The sequence below is a fragment of the Dermacentor albipictus genome, chromosome 7 (genome assembly GCF_038994185.2).
Source record: "Dermacentor albipictus isolate Rhodes 1998 colony chromosome 7, USDA_Dalb.pri_finalv2, whole genome shotgun sequence".
In the NCBI taxonomy this organism is placed as follows: domain Eukaryota; kingdom Metazoa; phylum Arthropoda; class Arachnida; order Ixodida; family Ixodidae; genus Dermacentor; species Dermacentor albipictus.
In genome coordinates, this window is record NC_091827.1 from 42,539,346 (window position 1) to 42,552,203 (window position 12,858).

At 45.1% G+C, this 12,858-nt stretch overlaps 1 long non-coding RNA gene across 1 annotated transcript; it reads left to right on the plus strand.

Moving 5' to 3' along the window:
* Positions 1 to 6,551: 6,551 nt before the first annotated feature.
* On the plus strand, positions 6,552 to 11,296 carry LOC135915244 (uncharacterized). Its single transcript, XR_010568555.2, has 3 exons — positions 6,552 to 6,615; positions 8,850 to 8,992; positions 11,135 to 11,296. It is a non-coding gene; the product is annotated as an uncharacterized lncRNA (long non-coding RNA).
* The last annotated feature ends 1,562 nt before the right edge of the window (positions 11,297 to 12,858 follow it).

A 12,858-nucleotide genomic window follows, 5' to 3' on the forward strand; every position in this document is an offset into this window, starting at 1 on the left:
ATGGTGGTTCTCATGGCATATTTCAAACAATGTTTGTTCTAGCTTTTTCGCCAGTATCTCTCAGCGGTAATGCGTCGGGTTTGTGCTCCCAAGCTTTGCTTGTTTTTTAGTACTGAAGTTTTCAGTTTCCAGTTGGGCATGTGTGCCGTAGACCGTGTCTATTCTTCCTTGATTCCGTTTCCTCTGTGGTATGTTTGTGTGGATGACCTAGAAATTCAATTCTTCCGAGGGTACCTAAGAGACGTCAAGAAGGCCGTGCGTTGCGCACACGAAACCCCGAGTCACTCCACTGGGGAGTGGTGGTTGTTTTTCAAAAGAAGAAATGCACAATAAATAAATGCCGGGAGGCAACACAACTTCCCATTTCACGAGTCGCGGTTACAAGCACGGACACTTGTCCAGCAACCGAGACTAGCGTAACCAGAGGAAAAAAAAAGAACGTTGCGCAGTCTCCTTCTGCTTTCCCCCGCGCTTCCCTTCCTATTCTGCAGGTAGCGTGCAGATGAGACTATTTTAGAAACAGGCTCACCGACGACAAATATGTAGGGAACAGCCAGTTTTTGCAGCTTTCATTATCATTCTCGAACGTCCCTAATGAAATCACTGGGCTTACTCGTCGGGAGTCGGGTGCGCAATTAGAAAGAGCCAGGCCGGCGTTACTTTGCTTCCTGACTGTCCTCTACTGAACACAGCGGCCGTCAGCATGTTTGAAGATGTGCACGTGACGGGCCTTGTAATTAACGTAGACGAGCACACATTCATTTTCTACCAAACTGTCACAACCTGTGGAGTGCTTGCTCAAGCGAAAAAAAAAAGTCGGCTGTCACGCCATCGGCCCATGAGGTACGCTTGTGTAGGAATCAACTAAGAGGCAGTAGTACGCTCGCGCGTCAACCTTATTTTACTTCCCATTGTTTTCTGTTCTTCACGCAAATACTGCTCATCCGCCGTGGTAAAAGCTGCCGTAATTACACGGGCACATTTGAAAGGCATCTGTTGCTGAGTCAACCGATGCTGGCGTCGTCCCATTTCCTGCTGTGGCGTTTTGAAGAGCTCTGGGTAAAAGCATTATCTAGCGGTGCATGCAGTAATGAAGGAAATCTCGCGCTCGATACTCAACATGGCGAAAATTCAGAGACGCGCACACGCTCCCACGCGCAAAAGAGAGAGAGGCAGAGAAAGAGAAATAACGTGAGGGAGACAGTTTTATTATGTGTTACTCGAAACTATCACTAGTCTGAAAACTATCACGGTGCTTCAGGAAGCGTGCACAAGTATTCTCAAGGTATTGAGGAAAACATTTGCCCGAACTTTTGCAGAACCTGTACTGTTCTGTTCATTTGCCAAGTTTTTATAACTATGACAGTTCAATTAGGATGTGCTGGGACATCTCTAATTTCTTGTTTGTGAACCAGTCGCATTCACGGAAGTTTGTTCTCAGTTACTTGAACCACAATGCAAATGATGTATTAGGTAATATGTAGACTGCACTTAACTCATAGCAAGCAGGTTAAACGTGTCAATAACGGTGTAGAAACACACATCAACACGAACAAAACGCTTACTGCTCTCTTCTGTTGCCCTATTTTATGTAGTTCTAGGAGTTCGAGCATATCGTCGCGTTGCAGTGATGGTGAGCAACAGAGTAGTCTAATGGGGAATCACGAAACTAAATCTCCAATGGCCGAACTTGCAGCCAGAAAAAAGCAGGCGACATTCAAAACACAACAGCTGCGAGCACAGTCGACAAACTCCGAATCCTCATGTGCCAATCAAGCGTCAAGATCATGGCCTATTTATAGATGACTGGTGTAAGGTTCTTGTGAGATCGCTGGTGCATGCTTGCCTTCTGGAAGGTACAACATCATTCGCGTAGCACCCACAATTTTATTTGAATGAATGGTTCAGGAAGTATCCAAGACTCGAGAAATCGCGTATGCTAAGGAGGAATCTTCTTTCATCATGTGCTGTCTTTTCATAAACTCGCTTTGCGTTTTAAGTGCAGTAAGCTTTGCAAGAATACAATGCAACAGTTCAATAAGGTGAGCTAAGTGGTGTTACCGATCCAGACAAAGGAGGCACACAGACAGACGCAGCGCTGTGCTTTATTTTGTGTGCCTACTTTCTCTCCGTCGGTTCCCGCGCTGTATGGAGTCTTTTACGCACTATGTTCTACCAACAAGCCCTACTGGTGACTAAGTGGTCTGCTTTGAGAGAGGGTGTAATATGCAGGAACGTCTAAGTAAATGAGAACGAAAAGAGCAATATCTTATGACTTATGACTTTCGGTGCTATACATGCCCTTGAATGCAAGCATCAAGAGCAACATCTGCAAGTGGTCTGGCGCACTGTATGCAAAAAAAAAGAAAAAATACCAGCAAACACAACAGGATCTTAGGTGTAGGCGATTTGCATAACGTTCGCAATCTCTGGACTGCAGTAAACTACCACTGCTTTTCGGCCGCCATTGTCAGGGATGGACAGGAGCGCGCTAGAGTAGCTGGTGACCTGCCTCACCACATGCACGTGTGTTTCATGCTCTTTTTGCCACCTTCCTTCTGTGCAATTAAACCTGCCGAACAAGAGATATGTGCTGCTGTGGAAGACGTGTATCTGCATGCGAAGTCCTGGCTCTAATGTATGGGCGTAAAGAAGTTCCCAGACTTAGATCCAGCCAGTTTGATCGAGTGATCGAGTTTACCAACTTCGAAGTTATCGAGTTCACCGACTTCGTCGGTGAACTCGATCACTTCGTGGTCGTACCAAACATTCATTCCCACTTCGCACTAATCGTTGCAGTTAAGTGCAGCATCTTTGATTCACCACTCACCATTCACCTGTACAGCAGTGTTCGCAGTAATCGTAAGTGGTAACTCTGCACTCTGGTAACTAGGTGCACCATTAACCTAAAAGCCGTGTAGGTGAGAGCAGTTAGGTTTCTGACTGAGGATGATATGCCGAGAAACGGTGCCCGCGACAAGCTGGTCCGATGGCGTGAGCAAACTCTCTAGCAATGGCGAGGACAATTCAACCCGGCTAAATTACGATGGCAAGGGATCGCTACAGAAATTCAACAAGACACTGCAGCATGCCCGCGCTTCTTCAGTTGCTTCCTTATTTGTCGCGTAGTTAGCTCTGGCAGCATCCGGATTGACGCAAGCCTGGAAAAAAAGGTCTCCTGAAGTCAAGGCTTCTTCCAGTCGCCACTTTCACTTTGTAGCAGTCAATGATGCCTTCGCTGGGCAAACCCTAAATCATGCTAATATATTCCACCTATCAAGTTGCGTAGAGCCAAGCTTGCGAACGCGGGGCCATGTTATGTGGCGAATACCACAAGTGCATGTCAAAAACTCTCATCAAAGACAAAGAGACTTCTAAGAGAGCGCACCTAGCCTACAAATTTTTTACGCGCGAGATGCTCTCAACCACAAGTCTATTATTCACGAAGGTGGCAGAAGACTAATACGCGCAAAACTCTGTCGGCACTATGCAAGCGGTCAATACGTGATGCACGCTTACTATACGACAAGGGAGGAGAGAGAACACGAAGACAAAGGCAGGTATGTTAGCCAGAATAAGTGTCCGGTTGGCTACTCTGTACAGGGCTATGGTGTCAGGGGCAGAATGTATAAGAAATCAAGGGAAGAGATATGAAATAGTAACGCAGCAGTTCGCATATTCTATAGTTTCTTTTTTTTAAACCGCTTGTCGGGCATTTTAAAAGAAACGGGGCTAACTAATGAGGTGTCACGGACAGCGTCAGCTCGGAACCACTAATACCTTCACATTATAAGAGAACTCGTATGCCGTCATATTGCTGTTTCTTTTAGTGCGTTTCTTGCTAAACAATGTATTATGGCAAAGAAAGCTTCTAAGGCGCAGAATCCTTAGGCCGAAAAGCAAGGGCCCTGCATTGACCGTTCTTTTGTGCGTATTGCTTCGATTTTTATCCACATCGTAGTTTCAGTGCAGAGGAACTGGATCAAGGGATTCAATCTATTGGTTTTCATCTAGGTAATAAAACAGGTGTCCAGGAGTTGGCCCTTTTTCTTTGTGTGCGTGAGTGCTAATTTGGATACTCTTTTGCGAGTTTGGCGAGTTCTTACCTAACGCTTATGGCTTAGAAACTTCTCAAACGTTACGCCTCAATGATGACACCATTGAATATCATGCGGTCTTATATTAAAAGATATTTGTGCTTTATTAACACTAAGTCCCGGCTATAATCACACCCATAACATATCCTTATTCGTTATTTATTGTGAATAGAATGCATGCGCTCACTTGCGCTACGCCCAATGTTTCAATAAGCCAGTAAATTCGAACGTCCCATGAGGGAAGTGTTGGCGCAACGACACAATACCTTGACTCAGTTTTTAACGCGACAGCGTTAAGGAGCTCGTGTCGCAGAAAAGCCGGTGTCGTCGGCGTCGGTGTCGGCGTCGGCGGCGTTGGCCGTGAGCGATAAATCCCAACAGGCCCTTCGTGAATAAAAAACAACTTGCAAGATGGGCTGGGTGGGAATCGAACCAGGGTCTCCGGAGTGTGAGACGGAGGCGCTACCACTCAGCCACGAGTTCCATGCTTCAAAGCGGTACAAACGCGCCTCTAGTGAATGCGGTGTTGCATTAGAAACGAGCTCTTCTAAGGCTCAGGCGTGCGTCGCTTGCTCAGGCGCACATTTCGTTGCTGCGCCGAACGCTGCGTTGCTCGACGCTCACCGCGTCGGCGCGTAGTCGCTGCGCCGAAGCCCATTGTCTCACATCCCTTGGCGGGTCGACGGGAACGCTGTCGCGTTCCACTCTTGAAGGCGAAGGTTAAGCGTCCTCCAGTTTTATGCGAAGCATATTACGAGAGCTCAACCCAGCTCCTCAGGCGCGGCGGTGTCGCCTTGAATACCACGTGACACTGTGACGTCACGACAGAAAAGAAACGGGGCTCCAACTAGCGCCGTCGCCTTCCGCATCGGACGCGGTGAGCGTCGAGCAACGCAGCGTTCGGCGCGACAACGAAATGTGCGCCTGAGCAAGCGCCGCACGCCTGAGCCGACGCCGACGACACCGGCTTTTCTGCGACACGAGCTCCTTAACGCTGTCGCGTTAAAATAAAGACTAGTATGCTTCGCATCCTGGGCTTAAACTTATTTTTCTCTGCAATAACTCGTGCGTTTAAATAAACACAGCTTCACTTGATCGCAAATAAAGCGCGATTCTCCATTTGATACTTCGTATTCCTTGTGTTATAGCTGAGCTATGTAGACTCCTTTGACTAAGCGGGTTTGTGTTCTGAACAGTTACTGCTCGAGCGCGAGTACTTCAGTTTATATGAACTGAATCCTGTCCACTGCTGTCAAGAAAATTGTGATTTGTTGCCTTGCGTTGCTGAATATTAGTTGCCATCAGACAGTGCGTCCTTTTGGGAGAATAAAACACATGCAGGAAGAGCGATGGACAATTCGGCAAGAGTATTCTTGTCCAAGTGTCAAGAGATCAGGATTGCTCGTTGCGGTTTAAAGATAATGAGACTACTATCGCTTGAGATAAACCGTGAGATGAGTTCGGCAATCTTTCGATGAACGGTGGCAGAGAAAGCTTTTTGAGTGAATATAGCCAATGTGAGACGAAGGTTATCACAAGCTCATGTTATCGTTCCAAGATAGATGAAATGTAAAACACTTCTAGGAAGGAAAAAAAAGAAGAAGCATGGTGTACCATCAAGCAACTCATGCGCAAATTCCCAGCTATACCTGCAACGGTAATAACGGCATGCTGTGATTTGCATTACAGACGTGCAGTTAGGACGGTATAATTGTATCCAGTGCTCCCGATTTCTCGGTGACGTATACTAGAGAGCACTTAGTATGTATACTATAGTATACTAGTGACAATACTAGAGAGCATTTCGCGCTGGAGTTATTTGTGTGCCTGTTCTGGTAGGATCTATCTCAAGAATGATGCAGCAAACAATTAAAACTTGTGATAAATTCAGGGGTTTTAGGAAGCATTAGGAAAATTATTTCACATCTTCATTTAGTATCCCCTAGTTCAGAGACATAGGATTAGATACCCGGAATACAGGTGGAAATAACATGGGAAAGCGAAGAAGGCTAAGCAGAAAACGACGCTTCTGGTTTGCCGCCCTACACTGGCGGAAGGCTACAGGCAGTAAAGAAAGGATGCTGATTTATTTATTTATTTATTTATTTTTAATTATTTATTTATTTATTTATTTATTTATTTATTTATTTCGGATACTTTCCTGGCTCGAAGGCATTACAGAAAGGAGTGGTAAGTGAGAAAAAGAAGTACAAAATTTTACAATAATAGGCATTACAAAACGGCAGAAAATACAGCAGTCTTGAAATTGCCAACGTCAGAAATGGCAGTGATCGAGGGAGGAAGGTCGTTCCAGTCGGCGCTGATTTTAGGAATAAAAAAACCATGACACATCTTTGTTCTAAAATATGGAACACCAACTTTAAACATGTGATCGAAACGGGATGAAATGTATGAAGGGCGAGTAATAAAATGATCCTTTAATAGTGGGTTGTGGTGATACAGCCCGTGGAAAAGACACAGTCTAAAACATTTACGGCGCAATGAAAGCTCCGGTAATGTAAGTGTGTTTTTCATGGAAGTAATGCTGGCGTAACGGGAATTGTTAGATAAGATGAAACGCGCTGGGCGATTCTGGATGGATTCTAGTGTGTTTATCAGTGTGATTTGATGGGGATCCCATACGGTAAATGCATATTCTACGCTTTGGTCGCGCTAATGTTTTGTAGAGGGTAAGCTTTATCGCCATAGACGCAGCAGAGAAATTTCGACGCAAGTATCCAAGAACCCGGTTAGTGTTATTAGTGACGTGTCTGATGTGCGTATGCCATGATAAGTTACGTGAAATATGCACACCTAGGTATTTGTACGAGTTGACGGATTCAAGACAAGTATCGTGAAGTAAGGAAACACGCGTGTTGTCAGCGTTAGTGCGGCTTGATACATGCATTGTTTTACATTTAAGAACGTTTAGTCGCATGAGCCATGTATCGCACCAGTTGGATATGCTTCTAGGATCGTCTTGAAGCTTATCAGAATCAGTGTGGTTAGTTATATTGCGATAAATGACGCAGTCATCTGCGAAAAGCCTGATAGGTGAATGGGAAATGCATTTAGGTAGGTCGTTTATGTAAATCAGGAAAAGCAGGGGTCCCAGTACCGATCCCTGTGGTACACCCGTTGTTACAGAAGTGCGAGAGGATGAACATTCATTAGCTGAAAGGTACTCAGTTCAATTAGACAGAAAGCTTTTAATCCAGTTTAGTACATTAGGGTCAATGTTAAGCATGCTGAGTTTATGAATGAGGATATCATGAGAAACAGTGTCGAAAGCTTTTGCAAAGTCCAAAAACACGCAGTCTACATCGAAGTCCATATCAGTATGGGTAAACAGGCCATTAGTAAAACATATGAGTTGCGTTTCACATGAAAATGTTTTCCTGAAACCGTGTTGTTCAGTCGAAAAGAAGAAATTATACTCAAGGAAATCAATCAGATCAGAATGTATAGTATGCTCCAATACTTTGCATCGTATACTTGTCAGTGATATAGGACGATAGTTATCGGGGGAATGAGTGTTACCTGATTTAGGGACCGGAACAACCTTGCCATCCTTCCAATCGCTTGGAAGAACTGAGGAACCTAAAGACAAGGAAAAGAGCATCGAAAGCATAATTGAAGAATATGGTTCAGTAATTTTAAGCATTTTACAGTTAATTGAGTATTCACCTGATGAAGAAGATATTTTCAGGTTTTCAATCAACTTTTGTATGCCGACCAAATCTATATAAATGGAGCTCATTGGTAAATAGGAGCATTTAGTTACCGACGGTAGAGTGGCAGGAGCACATTTGTGAAAAACGGAAGCAAATGCATCATTTAAAACGGAACAGGACTGGTTCGGAGGGATCGCGATATTGTCAGAACGGGCTAGTTGGATTGTTTTGCTTTCTTTGCCACCAACAATATTCCAGAATTTACGTGGATTAGAGTGCAAAAGTGATGGGAGGGTGTTATCGAAAAAGAATCTTTCTTGCATTCGTAATAGCTATAGTATATTGTGCGTGAATGCAATAATATGCTGCCCAGCGTTCGGGGAGGTTAGTTGCCTTCGCGCGATGAAAAATACGTTTCTTTTTGTTGCGCAGACGGCGTAGAATTCCAGTAAACCACGGCGAGGAAGGACTCGAAACAATCTTTCTTTTAGGCACATAGCGATCCATTAGTGTTAGCAGTTTGTTCTTGTACAATGATCAGTTCTCTTCAACGGTACGTTCAAAAAGTTCATTGTGTAGTCAGTAATGAATGATTCTAGTTCATTTAAAATGGATGTGGTATCGGCGGCATTGTAATCACAAACGGTTTTCTTCGAGCGAACTTTCTTCTTAAGTGTTAAGTGGAGAAGCGAGTGGTCACTTATTCCTTTAAGGTACGTTGGAGGAGAAACCAAATCTGGAGCTGTAAATGCTCTAAATTAAATAGAAGTGGGTGGTGCAGGCGTCGAAGCATGAAAGTCTCATAAATAGGTCACTTGAACGTAGAAAATTCATTAGCGGCCACCAACATGGAGTTGTACGCGTTGTGTGTGTGTTGTGTTCGTGTGCATGTGTATGTGTTGCGTGTGTGTTTTGTACGTGTTGTAAGCGTGTGTGTGTTTTGTACGTGTTGTGTGCGTGTGCGTTGTGTGTGTGTGTATGAGGGGGGAAGGGCGTGTAAATTTTGTCCCATGGTGAGTGTTGTTTGTTTCAAAGTGTATACGGTGCCAGTTATCGGCAACGTGCTAATATTCTGCAGATACCTGAAACGTACAGGACAACCATACAGGCCGGCCTTCCAGAATAGTCCCGTAAAAAAGCAAATGGTCGCCCAGATGAGCCAACGCGGAAAACGAGTGACTGCCTGCGAGCGCTGTAGCGAGGACAATGGAAATAACAAGGGTAAATAGCTTTCTCTGTACCACAGTTATAAAAGGCAGCCAGCCCTGAAGTAGAAAGAAAGAAATCCACGAGCACCGAAGCAGAAAAAGGATTTTATGGACCTTACAGAAAACCACACTCGGCGAAGCAGTGTTGCCTCGTATCGATAGAGTCCATTTGGTGGACAGAGTCGACAAAGGGGGTCAAGGTGGTGCAGATGTATCTGCTAGAGGATTCATTTGCTAATTAAGGACTGTTCTTTCCCGCCCATAGTAGCTGAAGACCATTCTACAGTTGCAACTCGCGAAGAAAAATTCTGCAAATGCTCCGCTACTCTTTCTACGACATTTGCTGTCAGACATGCTTGAATTCCTGCCACATTCTTCGCACGTAGCTAACACAGCCTTTCTTTGCATAAATTTACAAAGATGGATGGATCTTCCAACAATAATAGTGTGAAAACTTTTGTTGGCCTATTTTTAGCCTCACTGCAGGACCAAATACAGTCTTCCTGTTCTGCAGGGCTAAAACAAAATGAGAACCGATCAAAAGAATCTGCAAGATAGGGTGAGATGCCAAACGTGCGTTTTCGTAGAACTCGGTGAGAACTATAGCATCGTTTTCCTTCGGCTTCCCGGAGCTTGCGTGTCGACATCAGTCATGCATATTTCCTGCGGGCTCCTGCTTTTTTTATATAAGTGCAGGAGCAGGCAGTGTCATTTTATGGAACTTCCAAGAAGAGACTGACAGAGAAAAAGAGCATGGACATAAAAAAGCAAAGAAAGAAGTACACCCTGCTGGAGTTGAAATGATCGGGACTCCGAGGCAACCGCCTTTTGCAAAAGAATTCGCTGTGCGCCGTCCTTTCCTGCAAATTCTTGTTCTTGAGAATTGCTTCACCTCGCACGCTGCGCTGCGCATTACAACTTGTGTGTATAACCACCTCTTGGAATAGAAGCGACACACGTGCGAAACCCCGGAACAGCTGAAGAAACGAAGTACGCACAGAAGGAAGCGTTCCTGAAGTGACGCTCCACCCACAGAAACTTCGTGCGCCTGCTCTTTAACCCTGAAAGAGAATTGCACAAGGTGGAGTCATCTTACAGCTAAATGATTTTGGATGACTAATGCAAAACCCAAGCATATCAGAAAACTTAAGCAATCATATTACCTGTGACTGAGCAGCGACAAGGATGCTCTATAAGTTAAAGCTAGGCTTTCAGGTTCCGTCCTAAGACCAGGGACACAATGATCGCTCTTTAAGGAGGGAAAAGTAGTTTAAAACACGCGCAACCGATTGACGTCAGCTAATTCGGCTGGCGCGTATTTGAAAATGCTCGTTTGGACAGACAGTGTGCGTATAACTTTGTTAATTCTTAGTTTGGCGTCGACTATAGTTCTGACACCGAGATGACTAAGTGGTTTTGGTGCGTCCACTTCGTTGCGTCGGTTCATTTGTGCTTTTATTCCCTTTACCCCTTTCTCCAGCACAAAGTAGCCAGCCGGTATTTACACTGGCTAACCTCCCTGTCCTTCCTTCCCTTCTGTCTCTCTCTCTCTTGGATAGCAATTACATTGTCACTCTGAGCGAATGGGCGCTGCCGTTGCTGGCGTTGGCGTGATGTTCCATATATATTTATGTATGTGTATTCTATATTCCAGGCTATGCTTTATTATATGCAGTAAATGGGGGTTATATTGCCACAGCATTCTATCACCGAAGGTCGCTCATGCCAGGTCTTACATTCTTTACAAAATTATTCCCCACAATTCTGAAAGTGGCAGCCCACATGCAAACGCAACAAAAGGCAACACCGCCAGCGCGCGCCTTTGATTATAAATTTTCTCATCCTTTCGCACTTTTATTATTCTTAGAGAGCTCAAACATGAGCAATATGCAATTCTGTTGGCGACGTGGTGCACTACCTCCGGGTTAGGCCCCAGAAATAGTTACGAAACGCACCCAATACGAAAGAGTGGTGGCAAAGTCGCTAATAAAGGCGTTAGCTTTATATGAAAATTGCCCAATGACGCGATTAAAGCAGAAGATACCTAGCGCAATAGCTCTTTTTTTACTTAGCTTACTCTTACTTTAATTCATATTGCCACAACAGATAAGAGGCTTGCACTTCGTGTAATATTCTAGCATGTTTTCTTTTTCAGCCCAACGCACTCCGTGTCCTTAGAGATCCTCTAACACCCTCCCCGCCCCTCCCCCTTCCCCAGCGCACAAGCTGCGCATGCGCCGTCAGTGGACTGCATGATAACAGCGGCGGCGCCGACGGCGTGAATGCACCTCTACCGGCAATTTAATTCATGTAGAAATAAAAAGAAAACACAGAGAGTTTTCGTTATCGAAAGCTGCGAGCACTTTTTTGCGCTTCACAAAAGTTGTGTATGGTTTATTTATTTCTGGGGAATTCTCGGCAAAAATATGTGTTATATGCTGTGACATGTTCAATGCACTCCTTTCGCATAGGAAGCACCTAGCTGCGCCTCGGGGGAAGTGAATCTTCGCGTTCAGTCGCCGTAAACATGTTGATACCGACTAGGAAAAAGGAGAAACTCTGCAACGGCGAAAGCGCGTCTTTGGAGAGGAGTATATTTGCTAGTACGATGTTGACACTGCAACTTTGCGTGCTTCTAAAGCATCAAGTAAAGAAGCGAATTATTTTTTTTTGTTTCTATACACACTTCCCCTGCAGCAACCTCAGCGCAATAGCATCCAGAGCTCTGGTTCTATTGTTGGTCTGAGCCGAAGCGGGAAGTAAAACTCGCCGGTGCAATAAAAAGAAAGAGTTATAAGTAAACGTAAGGTAGCGACTAAAATTTCCCGGAAATCCAAATCCGACGCGTAGTGGCCCGTGATGATACACGTTCCATGCAGGTTCTTTTGCGCGTGCATTAGAATCTTCGTGAGGACTGATCGCATGAAACATCTACTTGACCCCTTAGGTCACCTCGCATAGAGATGAGCATCCTAATTTTGGCCAAAGCTTTAAATGCGATTGCAACAGTTTCTGTTATGACTAGCAAATTGGAAGGTTTGTAACACTACCTGTGTTCCGAGTATACTTAGGGCAACATCTTCGGAGTGCCTCAGCAGAACCTCTGCCAAGGCACCAAAAGCACGCTTACTTCTTCTACTGCCACAGGAACACTTTAATGCCTTAACATTTTAACCTTCACCGGGCTATCATATGTGTGTTTGCCTCTAATCGTAGCCACACGTACCTGGCTGATTGAGCAATATATAGTCGAATGAGTCACAGTAGATGCGGGACTCGGTAGGTACTACTGTTCTACAAAACTCTTTGAAGACGGCTTGAAGTGCTTCGTGTGTGCCACTCGGTGCGTGCTAGTCTTCAATGAACCTCTTTCAGGCTACTGGGGTCTCTGGTTATGCACCAACAGGTGTGTGCCGCTCTACAACAAACGTCTTTCACGCCTTTTGTGTAACTAAGTATGCGCCACTTGAAACGTGCCCCTCCACTATGATAAAAGATCCTTCAAAGTTGTTCGATGCTAGGCGGAAGCAAAACCCCGTCACAAAGGTTCCTCAAGGACAGCGATCCGATGCCTTAGCAGGTAGCGCCATGAATGCATTGGGTTTGTGCCGCTTCCTAAATGAACCTCTCACCAAATTGGGTCATTGAGTATGTGATACCGGGTGTCTGGTAAGCGAGGGAACAATTGTAAGCGTTCGTGCGCAGCGGCGTGTCATGCTTCTGTTCTCGGAGGCTACGCGATGACTTCTCACCACAGGCACTAGATGGCGTGGCGTTTCCTAGGAAGAAGTGCGAAAAAGGCGCCCACTTGGCACATCACACGCTTCTCAGCGTTCTCGCCCGCCGGTGCTTCACGCTTTTCGGAGGCCAAGGGAAGCT